Source organism: Dendrobates tinctorius, unplaced genomic scaffold (genome assembly GCF_039654945.1).
Source record: "Dendrobates tinctorius isolate UK_male_01 unplaced genomic scaffold, ASM3965494v1 ptg000138l, whole genome shotgun sequence".
NCBI lineage: Eukaryota > Metazoa > Chordata > Amphibia > Anura > Dendrobatidae > Dendrobates > Dendrobates tinctorius.
In genome coordinates, this window is record NW_027361806.1 from 22,304,114 (window position 1) to 22,327,200 (window position 23,087).

Here is a 23,087-nt window from a genome sequence, read left to right on the forward strand (position 1 = left end):
TTAATGTGCAAGAAGAATGAAATGAGTAAATTGCTCTTTATCTTCCTTTACAAGTGGCGAGCAGACGGTGCGGTATTACCCGGGGCGCCCGGGGGCGATGTGCGAGGACATGCCTCTGCGACGCGCGCTGAGTCCCGGGGACCATTTGTGCTCAATCAATCACAGAGATTGTTCAATAACAATTCATCCTTAGAAAAATGTCGCCTGTGTCTTCCTGCCAAGTTCACTAACTCCACGGGTTGTTTGCCACAAGTGCCGTGCGGATGACTTACTGCTTCCCACTGGCAGCCGCTATTTGTATAACAGACCGTAAGAAACCATCTGCACTCGTGAGTTGGCATCAGATCTGCGCTGTAAGAGGAACATTTCATCTGTTAATGCGGCCACTCTGTAAAGTGTTGTTGTTTACAGTAGAAGGAAATGGCGCAATGTGTCACCCCCTCGAAAAAGTGTCTGTCTCCAGATGACATCTGATCAGAAGTAAGGATGAAGAACAGGCGCGGATGAGAAGAGGAATAAAGGGCCCGGAACGGAAGGAAAAGAACGGAGAAGGCTGGTCGGAGGGAAGAAATATATAGATGGATAATACACTGATAGAGATAGATGATAGATAGATAATAGATAGATAGATATATAATAAATAGATAGATAGATAATAGATAGATAGATATATAATAAATAGATAGATAGATAGATAGATAGTTAGATAAATAAATAGATAGATAGATAGATAATAAATAGATGGATAGATAATAGATCATAAATAAATAGATAATAGACAGATAGATAATAGATAGATAATAGATAGATAAGATAGATAGATAGATAGATAGATAGATAGTTAAATAATAGGTAATATGTGTGTTAGGTGGGCACCACAATATTTAACACATGAATGACTTAGCTGGGTGCAGCACAGTACCAAAGATACCAAGGAAAAAAAAAGAAAAAGAATCACAGAAAAAGCGCACTCACCGCCAGATGTGGATATGCAAAAAGGACTTTTATTAATCACAACAAATGCCAGGAAGGCCGAATACATGATAAAAACAATTAAAAACACCAAAATGGAGAGGGTGGGCAGGTGGAATAAGAGCATGCATATGTGAATAAAGCATACAAGACATGATGTGACAAGTAATATTAAATCTCAACAATGCTCCTTTCTCCCAGCAAGTGTGAAAGTTGATATATTGGATTACTTAATTTATTTATTTGTCTCTTATCTCATAAAGAAGGTCCAAACTATAGCCAATATATAATCTATGATTTCACAATAAAGTGAACAATTATGCCAAGTGGACCCGAATCTTAAGGCTATGTGCCCACGTAGCGTTTTAAAACGCTCACTAAAAACCGGACTCCTTCCCAGAAATCGCGCGTTTTTTTCCGCGCGATTTCACCGCGATTATGTTTGCGATTTTGCCGCGATTTTCGCGTGCGATATTCAAGCACTTTCCAAGCGATTTGAAGCATCGCTTGGAAAGTGATTGACAGGTTGGTCACACTCGTCAAACATAGTGTTTGACAAGTGTGACCAGGTTTTTACTATTGAGGCCGCCTATGCGGCCTCAATAGTAGCGATAAAATGTTAAAATGCTAAAAAAAATAAAAAATCGGGGTATATTTACCTTCCGGCGTCCCGCGCTGCATTCCCACCCTCAGCGTTCCCAGTAGTGCCTTGCGAGACCTGTGATGACGTAGTCTCGCGTTGCTATAGCGATCTCGCGAGACCGCTAGAGTCACGCGAGACTACGTCATCACAGGGCCTTGCCGCAAGACATTACTGGGAACGCTTAGGCCGGGAATGCAGCGCGGGACGCCGGAAGGTAAATATACCCCGATTTTTTATTTTTTTACAGGGGTATGGTACCCAGGGCCTGGAGGACAGTCTCCTCTCCTCCACACCGTGGGTATCAACCGCACATGAGACGCTTAACTTCCCGCATGGTGGGCATAGCCACATGCGGGAAGTCAGCGATTCTCATGAATTCCTATGGGTGCGGAATCGCGGCAATTCTTTGCGATTCTGCACAAAAGAATGAGCATGCTGCAATTTTTTCCGCGATGCGATTCCGCCGCGGAAAAAAGCGCAGCATTAGCACAGCATGTGCGGAATGCATGGGGGGCGTTCTGTACACGATTTTTAAGCGTTTTCGTGCCGAAAATCGCGGCAAAAACGCTTAAAAATCGCTACGTGTGCACATAGCCTAATACACAAGAGGCAATGTGCCTGATACACATATGTGGGTGAAAAGAGACAATGTCAATGTTACATAGTAATAATGTGCTCAGACAGAGCCATGTAATGAACAAAAATCATTCCATCCATGTAAAAAAAAAAAAAAGAGAAAAGAGAAAGAGAACAAAAAGTAATCAATAAGAATCATATAATATTTACCGAGGGAGATCACACTGCCCGCCAGCACCCAACGCGTGTCGCTGCAACCTGTAGCTTCGTCAGGGGTACGATAGATAGATAATAGATAAATAATAGATAGATAATAGATAGATAATAGATAGTAGATAGATAGGTAATAGATAGATAGATAGATACAGTAGATAGATAGATAGTTTATAGATAGATAGATGATAGATAAGATAGATAGATAGATAGATAGATAGATAGATAATAGATAGATAGTTTATAGATAGATGGATAATAGATAGATAGATAATAGATAGATAGATAGATAGATAGATAGATACAGTAGATAGATAGTTTATAGATAGATAGATGATAGATAGATAATAGATAGATAGATAGATAGATAGATAGATAGATACAGTAGATAGATAGTTTATAGATAGATAGATGATAGATAGATAATAGATAGATAGTTTATAGATAGATGGATATAGATAGATAAATAGATAGATAATAGATAGATAGATAAATAGATAGATGGATAGATAGATACATAGATAGATAGAAAGATAGATACAGTAGATAGATAGATAGTTTATAAATAGATAGATGATAGATAATAGAGAGATAGTTTATAGATAGATGGATAATAGATAGATAAAAAAGATAGATAATAGATAGATAAATAGATAGATGGATAGATAGATACATAGATAGAAAGATAGATAGATAGATAGATAGATACAGTAGATAGATAGTTTATAAATAGATAGATGATAGATAATAGAGAGATAGTTTATAGATAGATGGATAATAGATAGATAAATAGATAGATAGATAAATAGATAGATAGATAGATACAGTAGATAGATAGATAGTTTATAGATAGATAGATGATAGATAGATAATAAGATAGAAAGATAATAGATAGATAGTTTATAGATAGATGGATAATAGAATAATAGATAGATAGATAGATAATAGATAGATAGATAGATAAATAGATGGATAGATAGATAGATGGATAGATAGATAGATAGATGGATAGATAGATAATAGATAGTTAGATAGATAGATAGATGATACTACATTGTTTTGCATGTTATTTGTGGTTATTCCAGAACTGGTAAATGTTTTTTTAAGTACCTGAACTCTCTTTCAGCCTTGGAATGTTTCCTTCAGAATTTTTACAATGTTGTGCTGAACTTTTCTTACTATTCAGAGCTGATCCCTTCCAGCTCCTACAAAGAATTAAAGCCACTTAAATCACAATGAACTGAAAACTTTCATTCTCTGAGCTTCCAACAATTTTCATTCGAGATGCTGGAATTAACAAGAAAAGTTGTAGTGACTGTAGCAAGTAACAAGGTGCAGCACGAGAGGAGCCGCTCTGTGTGCTGATTATTGCCCGATCGATACAAACCTGCTTATAGGAACGACTGAGAGGCGCACGCTGCACTCCAGATGCTGCTCTCAGGGGAGACAGGGAGGAGAGGAGAGAGCAGGGCTCTGGGAGAGGGATAAATGGCGACTTATTGTACAATGTTTTAGTTTATTACTAGCCAGAAGGATTACAGTAATTGTAAAATTAAAGAAATTGTCTTCTTTGGATTTTTCTTTTTTGGAAGGAATGAAGAAGCTTCTGAGCTAATGACCACGTGTCTCGCTGCCTCCTGTAATTTGTGAAGGGAGCTGGAAACATGTGTCCATTTTCCCTGCAGCGCCTCCAGAGGAGAAATTAAACAATGCATTTAGGGGTCCTCCAGGGAAAGAAGTAGCAATTCTCTGTTTGGACTGATTCATTGGTGATGCCAGCATGTGCATCATCCATTCTCGACCAATCAATTTTCAATTCCCCATTATGTTTAGTATTTATGTTTGATGTCAGTAAATGGTAACAAGATGCAAATTGTTACATTGTATTATGAGTTTTAGATACTTTTTGAAAAAAGTGGTATGACTTAGGCCGGGATCACACTTGCATGAAACTTGGATGAGTCTCGCACGTCAATACCCGGCACTCGGATCGGAGTGTTTGCACACTCCGGTCCCCAGTGCCGGCGGCAGTGCCTGGTATTGACGTCCGAGTTTCTCGCAAGTGTGATCCCGGCCTTATAGGGATGAATGTGTAGCTGAAGGGATGCGGTTTAGAATTTATGCATAAAAAACGAGACAACAGAAGGTCAGTTATTACGTTTCATGTTCCAACTAATTAAAATGACATTTTGTGCTACTTTTATGGTGTGCACCAAATGCATTAATGGTTTCTAACAAATTGACAATTTTTACCTTTTTTTGTTGGTTCTAGTGGGTGGGGTTTGTCTTCAAAATGTTTTTAGACTGATTTAAGATTTTTTTTTTTAAAGTTTTGATAGTTTGGCATTAATATGCTCTTAAAATGAGTAACAGTCGTTTTACTTTTTCTTTAATAAATCAGCAGTGCACATGGTAATAACTAACTTTCTAATATATCTTATCAGAGAAATCCGCTTGTTTCTCCTCCGGTCTGGGTAATTATAGGCACATTTTATTTATTTTTTTTATTTCGCCAAATATTCAGAATGTCCTTTTTTTATATATTTTTACAGATGATATTTGTGGCTTCTTTTAATGACTTTGATACATTTTAATAAAGTGAAACTTTGTGTTTCATTATATATCCATTCTATATATTTTTAAAGCAATGTGACTTACAAATAGGATTTCTATTTTTCCCCTCCCTTTATCCTCACAATTTGCAAAAATTAAAGTAGTGTTTTTTTTTTTTTGTACAAGTACAGATGAAGAAATATTTGTTTTCTGATATTTCTTGATATTGGCTAACTTTCTGTTTAGCGATAATAACTCTGCCTTCTCCTCTGATTGAAGGACCCTGTGAAGTTCTGTTACTCTATTTTATAGCTTATCATATTGATTTATTTTTGCGCCACATTCAGCAGACACCGTGTGCATTTGATAAACTGGGTGCAATGTCCATTGGAAAAAAAAGCACCATCGAAGAAAGTGACTATATGACGGCAGCTTTTCACTTTTATAACTTAGCACATTTCTCCACTGACTGTAAGATATTACTCTGACGGAGAACAGAATTGTGTCTCCACGTTCAGGATGATTGTTTCTGGGCGAGAGCATTCTTCAGATATTGAGCAGCGACACGCTCCGCCATCAGCACTTGTTTTCTCTCATATTCCGAATTGATGGACTTTGCATCCATAGCTGCTGACCAGGAAGATAAATTGAGCGTATTGAACTGACTTTCATTTGCTGCCATTATATAAATGAAGTTTGACATGAGGAGTTCTCAGAACAACAGTAAACGCTTCCAAGTCAGAAGCCAAAAAAAATGAGAAAGCTTTTTAGTTGATTAAGGCCACAGATTGGCAACGCAACGTCTCAATGTTCAGCCCGAGTTCTCCTAAGCAATGGGAAAAAGAAGACATCACTATGCTCTGCTAAAATGTAAAGGGGAAAGAAACAGGGAGCATAAAAATAATTCACACCCCTCATCTGATATGTCAGATTCTCATTTTTACTCAGTTTTCAAAGTGACCAATGACCTTCTGACAGCAAAACATAATGGTGACCACTCTCTGCTCATTCTTCTCGACCTTTCTGCTGCTTTCGACACAGTTGACCATCCTCTCCTACTCTCTAGGCTCCAGTCACTAGGCATTAAGGACACTGCTCTCTCCTGGTTCTCCTCCTATCTTTCTGACCGCTCCTTCAGTGTTTTGATCTCTGGCTCCACTTCATCTCCTCTTCCTCTCACTGTCAGGGTACCTCAGGGCTCAGTCCTTGGCCCCCTTCTCTTCTCTCTCTACACAGCCCCAATTGGACAGACCATCAGCAGATTTGGCTTTCAGTACCACCTTTATGCTGATGACACACAACTATACACGTCTTCCCCCGACCTCACCTCCGCTGTACTACAGAACGCCAGTGACTGTCTGTCCGCAGTCTCCAACATCATGTCCGCTCTCTATCTGAAACTCATCCTCTCCAAAACTGAATTCTTCTGCTCCCGCCGTCTACTAACCTCCCTAAATCTGACATTTCCCTCTCTGTGGGTGGTACCACAATAACACCCCGGCAGCAGGCGTGCTGTCTGGGTGTTATGTCTGACACCAATCTCTCCTTCACATCCCATATACAATCTCTTGCCCGCTCTTGCCACTTACACCTAAAGAACATCTCTAGAATCCGCCCTTTTCTCGCCATGGAAACAACAAAAACCCTCACTGTAGCATTGATCCACTCCCGCCTGGATTACTGCAACGCTCTATTAATTGGCCTCCCCGTCACTCGACTATCCCCTCTCCAGTCCATAATTAATGCAGCAGCCAGGGTCATCTATCTGGCTAATCGGTACTCAGACACGTCCGCTCTTCGCCAGTCCTTACATTGGCTGCCCATTCATTATAGGGTCCAATTCAAAGTACTTGTTCTCACCTACAAAGCTCTCCACAGTGCGGCACCCCCTTACATCTCCTCCCATTATTTCTGTCTATTGGCGTAACCAACCGCTGCGCTTTTGCAAACGACTTTCGACTAACCTCTGCACTAATCCGTACCTCCCACTCCAGGCTCCAAGACTTCTCCCGTGCTGCTCCTATCCTCTGGAATGCTCTACCCCAAGAAATTAGGACTATCCACACGTTGCATAGTTTTATGCGCTCCCCCCAAAACACATTTGTTCACGTTCCCTAATCACAGTCATTCTATGTGTAAGTTTGCGTGTGTTGCCCATTCACTATCTCCATCCATCCCTCACTCCCTCATGATGGCTGGACCATCAATGCAAATACACACCTGTACTTTGTATCTCCCCCACCTCATTGTAGATTGTAAGCTCTCACGAGCAGGGTCGTCTTATTTTGCTTTAATTACAGTATTGTTAATGTTGTTACTTATGACTTGTTTCTGAAACTGTTAAACTGTAAAGCGCTGCGGAATATGTTGGCGCTATATAAATAAAGATTATTATTATAGTTTGGCTAATTTTGATAAGTCCATCATAGAATTTTTTTTTCACATTCCAAAATCAGAATCCATAAGATTCTGTATGCAGCCACCACTAGGGGGAGCTCCCTGTATACAGAGATACATGATAAGATTCTGTCTGCAGCCACCACTAGGGGGAGCTCCCTGTATACAGAGATACATGATAAGATTCTGTATGCAGCTGCCACAAGGGGGAGCTCCCTGTATACAGAGATACCTGATAAGATCCTGTCTGCAGCCACCACTAGGGGGAGCTCCCTGTATACAGAGATACATGATAAGATCCTGTCTGCAGCCACCATAAGGGGGAGCTCCCTGTATACGGAGATACATAATAAGATCCTGTCTGCAGCCACCACTAGGGGGAGCTCCCTGTATACAGAGATACATGATAAGATCCAGTCTGTAGTCACCACTAGGGGGAGCTCCCTGTATACAGAGATACATGATAAGATCCTGTCTGCATCCACCACTATGGGGAGCTCCCTGTATACAGAGATACATGATAAGATCCTGTCTGCAGTCACCACTAGGGGGAGCTCCCTGTATACAGAGATACATGATAAGATCCTGTCTGCATCCACCACTATGGGGAGCTCCCTGTATACAGAGATACATGATAAGATCCTGTCTGCAGTCACCACTAGGGGGAGCTCCCTGTATACAGAGATACATGATAAGATCCTGTCTGCAGCCACCACTAGGGGGAGCTCCCTGTATACAGAGATACACGATAAGATCCTTTCTGCAGCCACCACTAGGGGGAGCTCCTTGCATTATGATTGCATTTAGCTTTTATGCGCCCCCTAGTTGTGGCTGCAGGCAGAATATTATGTAAATCTATGACAATGCAGAGGATTTGGAGCTTTGTGTCCGGTGCACTGTGTGTTTTGTATATTTGCTACTGCAGCAGAACCAATATAAGGGACGGTTCTGTAATTCGGCCATTATGAGTGGAGATAACCTTTATGTGCACGCTGGCTGGTAGGGTGGAGACATTTCCTGGACTGACATTTCCATTTCTCTCTATTGCTCTTTTGTCAGCTTGTTCTGTCGTTAGCAAATATACCAGCAAGAAAAAGACATCAAACTCATGGCACAGCATCGCTGCAGAGACAGAACCGTGTATTCTGATGCCCAAGGCAAAACTGGCAAAGTGCAAAGCTCCCATCCCCCATCAGAACCAAGAGGGAAGGAAACTTCTGAAAGAAAAGGTACAGTATCACATTCCCAGATCAGACATTTTATTCTATTGCCGGAGCTGCTAGCATCAGCATTTAGAGATATACTGTATATGGATCATAGATACAATGGCATGTAAAAGTTTGGGCACCCCTGGCCAAAATTACTGCTATTGTGAACAGTTAAGAAGTTTGAAGATTATATTATCTTGAAAAGGCCTAAAGTTAAAAAATTCAGATAGTGTGGAGACGGTCAAGAAATAGGAGCGCTAGCCGTGCGTTATTTAAAATGCAGCTCCAGCCAGGTACCTCATGAGAGGAAGAGGTGACAGTTCTGGGTTATATCCTGGTCACAAACGGAGCATGAGGAAGGGAGAGGGTGAATTAAAATCTTCTTTTTATTAGTGTATAATCCATTATGCACTAATAAAAAGATTTTAATTCACCCTCTCCCTTCCTTGCGCTCCGTTTGTGACCAGGATAAAACCCAGAACTGTAAAGTTAAAAAATAACACATTTCCTTTGTATCTTAGACAAAAAAAATATATATTTTTTCATCTTTTACATTTTAAAAATTGCAAAAAGTAAAATGAGCCATTGCAAAAGTTTAGGCACCCTTGTAGATTTGTGTACTCAGATAACTTTCGCCAAGGTTTCAGACCTTAATTAGCCTGTTAGGGTTATGACTTGTTCACCATCATCATTAGAAAAGGCCAGGTGATGCAAATTTCCCAGCTTTATAAAAAACCCATCCTCCACCAACCTCATGCCAAAAAAAAAGCAGCCATGGGGTTTTTTAAGCGGCTGCCAAGCACTCTGAAAATGATGGAGGGACACAAATCAGGAGAAGACTATAAGAAGATAGCAAAGCATTTTCAAGTTGCCCTTTCCTCAGTTCGAAATATGAAGAAAAGGCAGTTACCAGGAACAGTGGAGGTCAAGATAAAGTCTGGAAGACCAAGCAATATTTCAGTGAGAGCTACTCGTAGGATCGCTAGAGAGACAATTCAGAACCCCCCCGTTGACTACAAAAGATCTTCAGAAAGATTTAGCAGACTCTGGAGTTGTGGTACATTGTTTTACTGTTTAGAGACACCTGTATAAATATGGCCTTCATGAAGAATCATCAGATGAAAACCTCTCCTGTGTCCCCACCATAAAATACAGCATCAGAAGCATGCAAAAGAACATCTAAACAAGCCTGATACATGTTAGGAATAAGTCATATGGACCGATAAGGTTAAAGTAGAAGTCTTTGGCCACATTGATCAAAGGTATGTGTGGAGAACAAAGGGCACAGAATTTCAGGAAAAGAACATCTCGACAACCATTAAGCATGGGGGTTGATCAATCATGTTTTGGGGTTGTGTTGAAGCCAATGCCATGGGGAACAATTCACGGGTAGAGGAAAGAATGGATTCAATGAAATTTCAGCAAATTCTTGATGCAAACATAACACCATCTGTAAAAAAGCTGAAGGTGAAAAGAGGAAGAGGAAGAGGATGGCTTCTACAAATGGATAATGATCCTAAACACACGTCACAATCCACAATAGACAACCTCAAAAGGCGCAAGATGAAGGATTTACAATGGCCCTCACAGTCCCCTGATCTGAACATCATTGAAAATCTGTGGCTAAACCTCAAAATAGCAGAGAAAGCGAGACGGCACAGGAATCTCACAGAACGGGAGGAATTCTCCAAGGAAGAATGGATGAAAAGAAGAATGAATGAAAAGAAGATCTGGCTACAAAAAGCAGGGTGCACAAACTTTTGCATCGGTCCATTTTCCTTTTTGAAATGTAAAAGATGAATATATACATTTTCAGACCTCTCGGTGAGCCCTCAGGCAATCAGTGATGGTAGGAGAGGATCACGTGACATAAAGGGAGGTAAAGCTTATTGTTACCTTTGATTGACTCTTCTGTATGACATTTGGGGGCGCTGTTGAGTCTGCTAATGTCCTGTAGTGGGGACAAGGCCCTTTAGCCGTGTAATTCGGGTTGGCTTTTTTCTTTTGGCGTACCTCCCCTTTAAGTGGACCTGTCATGTTACAATCTCCCGATCTATCTCTAGGTTTGTTTCCCTTTATTATAGGATTTTATGGCCAAACAGTGGAGACTTTGTATCCACCAAAGAGACGTTTCTAATCTCTCCTCCTCGCTCCCTCGGTTGTGATCTGTCTGCGGAAGAGTTTTTCTCGCACTTCCAAATGGTTTTGGACATATAGTCCACGGGATTAATTATCCACAGCAAGCAACACTTCATGAATATTTACCGAGCTCATTTATACTTAATGAATAAATTTGCATTTTGACAGTATTGTTTAATGCATTTTAAAGAAATATTGCTCATTACCTCTCAATTTTGCAGATTACTCGGATGCAATTAGAGAGATGAGGCAAATAATACAGCACATTAGAGAAATAATCTCTTTTTATGATTGTTTCTATAGGTTTTTATTTGGATAAATCAAATAAGTCAAGAGCGCTCACTCCCAGGGCTCCGCGCTGCAGATGCAATGCGGGAAAAAATGCAACCATTATTTTTATTTAAAGGGCAAATACATGAAATTCAGCTAAAAAATAGGAGTTTTGATCAGTGCACTTCTGGTTAGACAGCACACTGATCCGATAGGAACCTTCCTCCCAGTGCACAAGAGCGATTTTTCATGCAGACCTGGGGTCCGTGTGAAAAAATGGCAACACGCACTAGTGCGGTTCTTTATATAAACCAGGCAAGAGAGCGTCAATAGCATCCTGCGCCCGTCCATGGGCATACAGAGCCAGTCATGTCCACAATTGGTGGTGCATTGGGTGCCAGCGCCAAGTATTTTACACCTCCTAATCATTAAACTGTTATCGCTCCCGGAGCCCGACCAGGTCCAGTACTCAGCTCCTTATCCCCTATAAACTCATGTATTGTAATATAATGAAAATACTGATGTAATTATAGCTTGCTCTTTGACTTTTTAATTTTCTTCTATTTTTTATTGAAATCTGAAATTTTGAAAAAAAAGTTATAATTTGTTTCATTTTTTTATTGCATTTTTAAACTATTGTATTACTCTAACCCTACCTCAGTCCCTAATCCTAGCTCTAAACTTATGCCTAACCCTAGTCCAGTCCCTAACCCTAGTTCAATCCCTAACCGTAGCTCTAACCTTATACCTAGCCCAGTCCCTAACTCTAGCTCAATCCCTAACCATAGCTCTAACCTTATACCTAGCCCAATCTTTAACCCTAGCTCAATCCCTAACCATAGCTCTAACCTTATGCCTAGCCCAGTCCCTAACCCTAGCTCAATCCCAAACCATACCTCTAACCTTATGCCTAGCCCAATCTTTAACCCTGTCATGATCCAGGATGGGGTTTGTCTTTGGCCCGTCCTTGTCAGACAGGGATTAATTGTTTCTGCATCTCTCTGGCAGAGGGCGGCTATTTAATGCTCACTTGACCTAGATCCGGTGTCAGTTGTACTCCTGCCCTCGGCTGAGTTAGTTGACCTCGTGCGTATGTGTGCCTTGGGCCTGATAACTTGTTGCTTGTTTGGTTTTGATCCGGTTCTGTCCCTGTTACGAGTTCTGCCTGTCCCTCTTGTACTGCGCTACCTGTCTGTGTATGACCCTCTGCCTGTGACCTGACTATTCTCTGCTCGTCCCGCTGGTACCGCACAGCCCTCTCCATGTATGAACCCTCGTTTGTCTGACCTGCGTTTTCCTCTACTTCAGTTTCCCTGCAGTAGGTACATTACATCATCTGCAGCTGTAGGACGCTATGCCCCGCCCCCTGCAGTCACATGATTGTAGGTCCTGGGACTCCTTACTATTTTCAGTGCCGCAGGTCCTGTCTGCTTGAACCATCACTACAGTACTGGACCCCGCGCTCTCCCATAGTGTGGGTAAGTCACCCTGCTCTGCATGGCAGTTTGCCGACGCTGACAGGGTCCTGACATTAGAGTCCTGACATTATAACTGACCGTTACCATTTTTTTTTTTCTCTGCTCCCCTTCTCCTGTGTCTGTGATGGATCCTATGCACGCTCTTTCTGAGCAGGTAAGGCACCTGACTCAGATGTCTCAGAAACTCCTGGGGGAACAACGAGTCCTGGCTCAGTCTCAGCAGCTGATCGCTGACACTGTGCAGGGGGTTTTATCATCAGGGGCTCGGGATGTTACATTAGTTTCCCCTGAGTCTCCGGTTAAGTTACCGGATACCTTTTCTGGAGATAAAAATGAATTCAGAGTTTTCAAGGAGGGCTGTAAGCTTTTTTTTTAATTGAGACCACACTCTTCTGGGGATGAAAGTCAGAGAGTGGGGGTCATTATGTCTCTGTTAAGGGGAGCCCCCCAGGCTTGGGCTTTCTCCCTTTCGACCACTGCCCCTGAGCGCATGACTGTGGATGCATTTTTTCAGGCCCTGGGGCATATTTATGATGAGCCTAATCGGATGCGTATGGCTGAGGACATGGTGATGAGTGTGTGCCAGGGGAAGCACTCAGCCGAGTGGTTTTGCTCAGAGTTCAGACGCTGGGCTGCTGAGGTCTGCTGGAATGATGCCGCCCTCTGGGGTTTGTTCCGTAGAGGCCTGTCTGAACATCTGAAAGATGGCTTGGCTCTCCACCCTCCGCCTGATTCCCTGGAGGAGGCTATGACACAGGCCGTCCGAATGGATCGCAGGCTACGGGCGAGGGGAGTGATGCAGATTGAGACCCCGTTATTCTCCCAAGGAAGGGGAGCCAGTCCTACATTGGAAACCATGGAGATGGGAACCATCGACCTCAAGGAGAAAGGAGACAACGGCACATGGGAAAATGCTGTTTTCACTGTGGCGATTCTGGACATTGGAAAAAGGATTGCCCCTCCTGTCCACTGACCAACAAGCGACTGAGCCCGGGTGATTGTCGTGGAGGTCACCCAGGCTCTCAGGTACCTTTTTCTCCATTTTCAAAAATGTTGTTGCAAGTGGAACTTTGTTGTGGGAGTGTCTCCACATCCTCTTCTGCCTTCGTGGATTGCGGATCGTCGTTGAACTTTATTGACTTTGACTTGGTGTCCAGGTGTAAGTTAGGGACAGTTAGGCTGGAGACTCCTATCCATGTTGTTGCCATTGACAAAACACCAATGGCTAAGAATGACATCATATTTCTTACAGAGGAGTTTCTCCTTAAAGTGAGTTCCTTGCACCAGGAACGTATTTCATGTTTTGTTATGGACAACCTGCCTGCGGGACTGGTGTTGGGGTTCCCCTGGTTACAATTACATAATCCTGTGATTAATTGGGAATCTCGGCACATTGTTAAATGGGGTCCCTATTGTTCTGAAAAATGTCTTGCTACTGCGTCTGTGTCGTCCGTTGGTCTGGAAGGTATTCCGGAGTACCTAACAGACTATACCGACATTTTCTCCGAAAAAGAGGCAGAAGCTTTACCACCACACCGCCCATTTGATTGTGCCGTTGACCTGGTTCCAGGTGCTAAATTGCCCAAGGCCCGCTTGTATAACCTTTCGGGTCCCGAGCGGGCTGCTATGAAGGAATACATTTCCGAGAGTCTCCGTAAGGGACACATTCGTCCTTCTGTCTCTCCCGTGGTGGCGTGGTTCTTTTTCGTAAAGAAAAAAGATGGTGGTTTGCGCCATGCCTCGATTTTCGAGAGTTAAATAAGATAACTGTGAGAAATACGTATCCCCTCCCACTTATTCCTGATTTGTACAACCAGTTGTCCGGAGCTAAGTTGTTTTCGAAATTAGATCTACGGGAAGCGTATAACCTTATCCGAGTCCGGGAAGGAGATGAGTGGAAAACTGTTTTTCTCACTACTGAAGGCTTGTTTGAAAATTTGGTCATGCCTTTCGGTCTGACCAATGCTCCAGCAGTCTTCCAAAATTTCATCAATCACGTGTTCTCTGATTTTATTGGACGTTTTATGGTTGTGTATTTGGATGACATACTGATCTACTGACCTGATAAACAGGCTCACATTGGTCATATTCGGGCAGTTCTCCAAAGACTTCGGGAGAACTGTCTCTTTGCTAAACTAGAGAAATGTTTATTTTTTGTTCAGGAACTGTCTTTTCTGGGATTCATTGTGTCTGCTGACGGGGTATCGCATGGATCCTAATAAGGTGCAGGCCATTGTCGATTGGGTTCAACCTTGTGATTTGAAGGCTCTGCAGTGTTTCCTAGGATACGCCAATTATTATCGCAAATTTATAAGGGGGTTCTCACAGGTGGCTAAACCCCTCACAGACATGACTCAAAAGGGGGCCAATATCAAGAATTGGTCAGCCGCAGCGATAGCGGCGTTTCAGTTTTTAAAAAAATGTTTCATGTCTGTTCCGGCTCTTATTCAACCGGACCCGTCTGAACCATTTATTATTGAGGTGGACGCCTCAGAGGTGGGGGTGGGGGCGGTATTGTCCCAGGGACCCGCCACTTTTACTAATTTGAGACCCTGCGCCTTTTTCTCGAAGAAATTCTCCCCTGCGGAGAGAAACTATGATGTTGGGAATCGAGAATTTCTGGCCATGAAGTTGGCCTTTGAAGAATGGAGGCATTTTTTGGAGGGGGCTGTCCATCCTATAACCATAATTACAGACCACAAGAACCTAGCTTACATTGAGTCAGCTAAAAGGTTGACTCCTAGACAGGCTAGATGGTCACTTTTTTTTTCCCGATTCCACTTCTCTATCACTTTTCGGCCAGGATCCAAAAATGTCAGAGCTGATGCCTTGTCACGCAGTCTAGATCCGGTGTCCCCCCCCGAACCTCCATCCTCCATTCTTCAGCCCGGGGTGGTGGTGGCAGGTATTTCTAATATGTTGGAACGGGAGGTTCGGGAAGCCCAGTCTCTTGCACCTCCGGCTAAGCCGGTGGATAAACTTTTCGTACCAGCTCAATTTCGTCTCAAGGTCCTCTGGGAGTTCCACAACTCAGTTCTGGGTGGACATCCAGGGATCTCGGCTACCCAGAAGGCCATCGCTAGAATATTCTGGTGGTCTTCTTTAGCCTCTGATGTTGGGGAATATGTTTCTGCTTGTGATGTTTGTGCCCATGCGAAAACCCCCCATAACCGGCCGGGGAATTGGTACCACTGCCAATTCCTGAGAGACCATGGACTCATTTGTCCATGGATTTCATCACCAACCTTCCCCCCTCCAAGGGTAATACCGTCATTTTGGTTGTGGTGGACAGGTTTAGTAAGCAGACACATTTTGTACCCTTAGCGGCTCTACCTAATGCAGAAACGTTGTCCAGATTGTTTGTTGAGCATGTGGTGCAGTTGCATGGGGTACCCTTGAATGTGGTGTCTGATAGGGGAGTACAATTTGTTTCCAGTTTTTGGAGGGCATTTTGTAAGAGGTTGGGTATTGGTCTGTCCTTTTCATCCGCTTACCATCCAGAGACTAATGGGCAGACCGAGAGGACCAATCAGTCTCTGGAGCAAATTCTGCGTTGCTTGACCTCAGCCCGACAGGATGATTGGTGTACTGCGTTACCTTTGGCCGAGTTTGCGTTTAACAACCGCATTAACCAGTCTACGGGTACATCTCCCTTTTTCTGCAACTATGGGTTTCATCCACATTTTGGAGAGTTTTCCCATTTGGACTCTGGGTGTCCTGGGGTGGATGAGACTATCCAGCGGTTGGGGGAGGTATGGCGGGAGGTCCAGAGTAACATTAGGAAGGCCCAGGATAAATACAAGTTTTTTGCAGACAAAAAACAGTCCGTGGGGCCGGTGTTCCAGGTTGGGGATAAGGTATGGTTATCTACCAAGAATATAAGGCTCAAGATCCCCTCTACGAAGCTTGGTCCTAAATTTATTGGTCCCTATGAAATTACTGAAGTGGTTAACCCGGTGGCTTTTCGGTTGCGTCTCCCGCCATCTCTGCAGATTCCCAATGTTTTCCATAGGGCCCTTTTGAAACCTGTGGGGTCCTGTGGGGAGGGATCATCTTCTTCCCCGTCACCGATTTTGGTAAACGGGCAGTCTGAGTACGAGGTGGAACGAATTGTTGACTCTAGGTTGGTCCGTCGCGCCCTTCAATATCTTGTACATTGGAAAGGCTACTGTCCTGAAGACCGGTCGTGGATTCCTGCTCGATCGGTTCATGCGGATCGGTTGGTCCGGGCCTTTCACGCCAAGTATCCTGAGAGACCCGGGGTCCAGTGGCCCCCCGTTGAGAGGAGGGTACTGTCATGGTCCAGGATGGGGTTTGTCTTTGGCCCATCCTGGTCAGACAGGGGTTAATTGTTTCTGCCTCTCTCTGGCAGAGGGCGGCTATTTAATGCTCACTTGACCTAGGTCCGGTGTCAGTTATACTCCTGCCCTCGGCTGAGTTAGTTGACCTCGTGCGTACGTGTGACTTGTGCCTGATAACTTGTTGCTTGTTTGGTTTTGATCCGGTTCTGTCCCTGTTACGAGTTCTGCCTGCCCCTCTTGTACTGCGCTACCTCTCTGTGTATGACCCTCTGCCTGTGACTTGACTATTCTCTGCTCGTCCTCCTGGTACCGCACAGCCCTCTCCGTGTATGAACCCTCGCTTGTCTGACCTGCGTATTCCTCTACTTCAGTTTCCCTGCAGTAGGTACATTACATCATCTGCAGCTATAGGACGCTAAGCCCCACCCCCTGCAGTCACATGATCGTAGGTCCTGGGACTCCTTACTATTTTCAGTGCCGCAGGTCCTGTGTGCTTGAACCATCACTACAGTGTTGGACCCCGCGTTATCCCATAGTGTGGGTAAGTCACCCTGCTCTGCGTGGCAGTTTGCCGACGCTGACAGGGTCCTGACATTAGAGTCCTGACAAACCCTAGCTCAATCTCTAACCATAGCTCTAACCTTATACCTAGCCCAATCTTTCACCCTAGCTCAATCCCTAACCATAGCTCTAACCTTATGCCTAGCCCAATCTTTAACCCTAGCTCAATTCCTAACCATAGCTCTAAACTTATGCCTAGCCCAGTCCCTAACCCTAGCTCAATCCCTAACCATTGCTCTAACCTTATGCCTAGCCCAATCCCTAACCCTAGCTCAATCCCTAACCATAGCTCTAAACTTATGGCTAGCCCAATCTTTAACCCTAGCTTAATCCCTAACCATTGCTCTAACCTTATGCCTAGCCCAATCCCTAACCCTAGCTCAATCCCTAACCATAGCTCTAACCTTATACCTAGCCCAATCTTTCACCCTAGCTCAATCCCTAACCATAGCTCTAACCTTATGGCTAGCCCAATCTTTAACCCTAGCTTAATCCCTAACCATACCTCTAACCTTATGCCTAGCCCAATCCCTAACCCTAGCTCAATCCCTAACCATAGCTCTAACCTTATACCTAGCCCAATCTTTCACCCTAGCTCAATCCCTAACCATACCTCTAACCTTATGCCTAGCCCAATCTTTAACCCTAGCTCAATCCCTAACCATACCTCTAACCTTTTGCCTAGCCCAATCTTTAACCCTAGCTCAATCCCTAACCATACCTCTAATCTTATGCCTAGCCCAATCTTTAACCCTAGCTCTAACCCTATGCCTAGCCCAATCCCTAACCCTAGCTCTAACCCTATGCCTATCCCAATCTTTAACCCTAGCTCTGACCTTATGCCTAGCCCAATCCCTAACCCTAGCTCTAACCCTATGCCTAACCTTATCCCAATCCTAGTCTCTTGATACAAAGAATTACATTTGTTGGATGAAATCGGAGCGCCCCTAAAGAAGGAATGATCGCCTCTCAGCAAGGTGGCGGGATGTGCTGCAATGCCTTCTGGGATACTGCGGTTCCTCTAGAAAAGTTCTAAGGCGGAAAGCAATAAATATTGAATTGAACTTCGCACCTTTAACCTTGAAGGATGAGACTGTCGGCAGAAAATTGCTATGTAAAATAAACCGGTTATTAGCGGCCCGTTGGATTTTGAACATGAAAGTGAAATTGCTTCTCGAAGTCGGCTCAGACGGACGCGGAGATACAGAAGATTTCTCAGGCTCCAGCAACTGTGATAAAAGAAGCTGGAAATACAACTGTTTTCATTAAGCACTTTCCAATTAACATGAGCCCTCCTCACCTGCTGCGCCGCGCTCTGCAGTCTCTCGGAGAGCGGCGCCCGCCACGGCTTTATTACAATAAATCTCATTTACCAACCTCGCTGGAGGAACGCGGCCTTTCTTCCTTTGCGCTTTGGATACATCAATTTGGTGTCAGCAAGGGCAGAGAAAAGGTTTATGTTCTGAGCGTCCCATCGAGTGAGATTGGAAACATCACCTCCTGTCCCCAATAATGGCGCTTCCCTGGAAATCTATTCCCAGCACAATTTGGTAATAACCCTCTGCTCATCCGATGTGCAATCTGTGTAAGCAGGGCGCAGTGCAGACGTGGAAGAGCTTCTATGTATCTTCACGAAATCCCCACAATAAGTCCGCAGCGGCAGATTGTGGGGGACACAGAGGCCATTGCTTTCAACATCATTTGCAAAACTTTGGGCTCCTCCTCCACATCCATAGTCAAATGATCCAGCGGTAAGCACCACTTCCAACTGGCTACTGAAATAAATGATTAAATGACCCACTGGCATCTTTTATTTTTGTCGCTACCGCAATACTATGCAGTCAAGATGAATTGGTCATCATGTGGTGGCACTCTGCATAGGCAGCAACTGAGATGACATAATCTCAGCAAGACAGTATTAGATGACACGCAGTGCACTGTGCTCTCCCTCTGCTTTCCTCTTGCTTGGAAATTTGTGAGAGGAGACAGAAACCCGCTGGGAGAACTGTTCTAAATTTAGAAAGTGTTCCTTATTAAAAAAAAAATACTAATGTTACAATACGTTATACATTTTTACACACTTTTTTCAGACCTAATTAAGGTCAGGTATAATATTGGGTCTAGAATTAGAGCTAGGGTTGGGGCTGTGGCTATGGATTATTATTATTGTTATTTATTATTTTAGCACCATTTATTCCATGGCGCTTTACATGTGAGGAGGGGTAAACATTAAAAAGTGCAATAATTTTGAACAATACAAGTCACCGATTGGTACAGGCGGAGAGAGGACCCTGCCCGTGCAGCGGTTTGGTGGATCGGTGGTTACTGCAGGTTATAGGCTTGTCGGAAGAGGTCGGTCTTCAGGTTCTTTTTGAAGGTTTCCATGGTAGGTGAGAGTCTGATATGTTGTGGTAGAGTTCCAGAGTAGGGGGGAGAAGTCTTGTATGCAATTGTGGGAAGAGGAGATAAGGGGGGAGTACAGAAGGAGATCTTGTGAGGATCGGAGGCTACGTGCAGGTAAATAACCCATGGTAAGGGTTTTGAACTGGAGTCTCATTGTGGGACATTGTGGGATTCTGGTTAGTAGGGAGGTGATATCAGGTCTGGGTTGTTAGCTCTGTGTGTCATCAGCATAGAGGTGATACTGGAAGCCGTGAGATTCTATGAGCTGTCCCAGGCCGAAGGTGAACATGGAGAAGATCAGGGGTCCCAGGACTGAACCATGGGAGGACACCGACAGATAGGAGGCGAGGTGAGGAGGTGGTGTGCAAGTGGGAGACGCTGAATGTCCAGTATGTTAGGTATGATGAGATCCAAGATAGGGCCAAGTCTGTGATGCCAAGAGATGAGAGGGTCTGTAGAAATAGGGAATGGTCAACTGCGTGAAAGGCAGAGCACAGCTCCAGGAGGAGGAGGACAGAGTAGTGTCGCTTGGATTTGGCAGTTAATAGGTCATTGGTGACCTTAGTTAGGGCAGTTTCAGTGGAATGGTGCGGCCGAAAGCCAGATTGTAAGCGGTCAAATAGGGAGCAGGAGGCGAGGTGGGAGGATAGTTCAAGATGGACGTGTTGTTCTAGGAGTTTTGAGGCATATTGGAGAAGTGATATGGGGCGATAGGTAGATATAGAGGATGGGTCAAGAGAGGGCTTTTTGAGGATGGGTGTGATTGAGGCATGTTTGGAGAAAAAAGAGAAGACACCAATTGTTAGTGATAGGTTGAAAAGAGGGGTTAGGGTTGGGATGAAGACTGTGGTGAGGTTTGCGATGAGTTGGGATGGGATCCGGTCAAGTGCACAGGTGGAGGGATGTGATCAGGAAAGTAGAGAGGAAAGTTGATCTTCCGGATAATATTAGGGCTAGAGTTAGAGCTGCGGTTAGAGCTGAGGTTACAGATAGCATTGGGTTAGGACTGTGTTTAGGGATAGTATTGGAGCTAGAGTTAGGGCTGTGGCTGCAAATGATATTGGTGCTGTATAAAATATAATATTCTGCAATGAGTTTGTATGCTCTTTCCGTGTTTGCGTGGGTTTCCTTCAGGTTCTCCGGTTTCGTCCCTCACTCCAAGACATACTGATAGGGAAATTAGATTGTGAGCCCCAATGGGCACAGTGATGATAATGTCTGTAAAGTGCTGTGGAATATGATGGCGCTATATATGATGGCACTATATAAGCAAAGCATAATAAATAAATACATAATATAAGTGTTCAGTGGATGTAAGGCTCAATACTGGACTGACATAAGGGACTCTAATGGTCCATGAGTTAGGGATGCAAAATACTTGTATTGCGCCATTGTTGGCAACTCAAAAAATGGCCCAGCTTACCGGGCTCCAGGATCCGGCTCAGTCAAGCCATTTATCATGACTCTGTTGTCGGGTGTCCTGGGACCAGGGGCTCCTTTCCTGTCCCTAACGCTATGGGCGCCCTAGCTCTCCCTGTTCCACGGATTACTTCTGATGCTGAAGACGCAGGGGTCACGTACCTTGCCTTACCTCCTAAACCCACCCTCAGTCTGTACCCTTCTCCATGCAGGATGGTGGGGAAGGATTTATCTATGGATAGAAAGTGTGTACATTATATCCTTTGGACTGTTCACATGTCTGCAGTTTTTGCGGATCATGATTCTCCAAGTGAAAATAGAATCATGTCCATTTCTGAACCAAAACACAGATTAAACTCATCAATCCAAATTAAAATGAATGAAAAAAAAATAGTCTTTGCATGCCAGCCATGTTTTATTAGAGAATTGTAGGTTTTCTTTTACTGTTTATTGGATAGTTGAATATTTTATCTTATTCTTTTATACACAAGAAAAACGGATGTCAAAATAATGGTAAATGTGGACACCCACCGGATGAAAATTGGCTTATGTCACTTACACCCCTGATAAAGTTCTCTTTATAGCTTTAAATCACTGAACCCCTGATGAAGCTTGTTTATTGGTGAAACATGTGGCGGATTGTGTGATAGGTTTTAACAGTTGTGATGTCTATCAAGTAAGATGCTGATACAGATGCCACAGACACATGACTTACAACTATTGCAATAATAAAAGCGTTAAATAGGGCGCCCGCCAGACAGTAATATTGGAAAATCCTCACATTGCGGACTTGGTCCACCAGCTGTATGCTAATAGCGAGTTATGGTTGGGTATGTCACATTATTCACTTTCTATAACAGGTAATATAAGTAAGGGCAGTGGATATGGTGGATGTGGATAATGTTTTATTGTCCATTTGCACAATTGCGAATAGATCAGAGTGAGAACTAGGGGACCTCGTGTATCTAACGTCCACGTCACCCCCTGTATCTAACGTCCACGTCACCCCCTGTATCTGACGTCCACGTCACCCCCTGTATCTGACGTCCACGTCACCCCCGTGTATCTGACATCCACGTCACCCCCTATATCTGATGTCCACGTCACCCCCTGTATCTGATGTCCATGTCACCCCCTGTATCTGATGTCCACATCACCCCCTGTATCTGACGTCCACGTCACCCTCGTGTAGCTGACGTCCACATCACCCCCTGTATCTAACGTCCACGTCACCCCCTGTATCTGACATCCACGTCACCCCCTGTATCTAACGTCCACGTCACCCCCTGTATCTGACGTCCACGTCACCCCCTGTATCTGACGTCCACATCACCCCCGTGTATCTGACATCCACGTCACCCCCTGTATCTGATGTCCACGTCACCCCCTGTATCTGATGTCCATGTCACCACCTGTATCTGACGTCCACGTCACCCCCTGTATCTGACGTCCACGTCACCCCTGTATCTGATGTCGACATCACCCCCTGTATCTGATGTCCACATCACCCCCTGTATCTGATGTCCACATCACCCCCTGTATCTGATGTCCACATCACCCCCTGTATCTGACGTCCACGTCACCCCCGTGTATCTGACATCCACGTCACCCCCTGTATCTGATGTCCACATCACCCCCTGTATCTGATGTCCATGTCACCCCCTGTATCTGATGTTCTCATCACCCCCTGTATCTGACGTCCACGTCATCCCCTGTATCTGACGTCCACGTCATCCCCGTGTATCTGATGTTCTCATCACCCCCTGTATCTGATGTCCACGTCACCCCCTGTATCTGATGTCCACATCACCCCCTGTATCTGACATCCACGTCACCCCCTGTATCTGACGTCCACGTCACCCCCTGTATCTGACGTCCACGTCATCCCCGTGTATCTGATGTCCACGTCACCCCCTGTATCTGATGTTCTCATCACCCCCTGTATCTGATGTCC

At 44.1% G+C, this 23,087-nt stretch overlaps 1 protein-coding gene across 2 annotated transcripts in view; it reads left to right on the forward strand.

The window, feature by feature from the left end:
• ST6GALNAC3 (ST6 N-acetylgalactosaminide alpha-2,6-sialyltransferase 3) overlaps positions 1-23,087 on the forward strand; it is a 426,930-nt gene that overhangs the window by 320,994 nt on the left and 82,849 nt on the right. For both annotated transcript variants that reach the window (XR_012220156.1, XR_012220157.1), the window contains exon 4: positions 8,414-8,583. The gene's annotated coding sequence lies outside the window, so the exon portion shown is untranslated. The remainder of the gene's footprint in view (positions 1-8,413; positions 8,584-23,087) is intronic.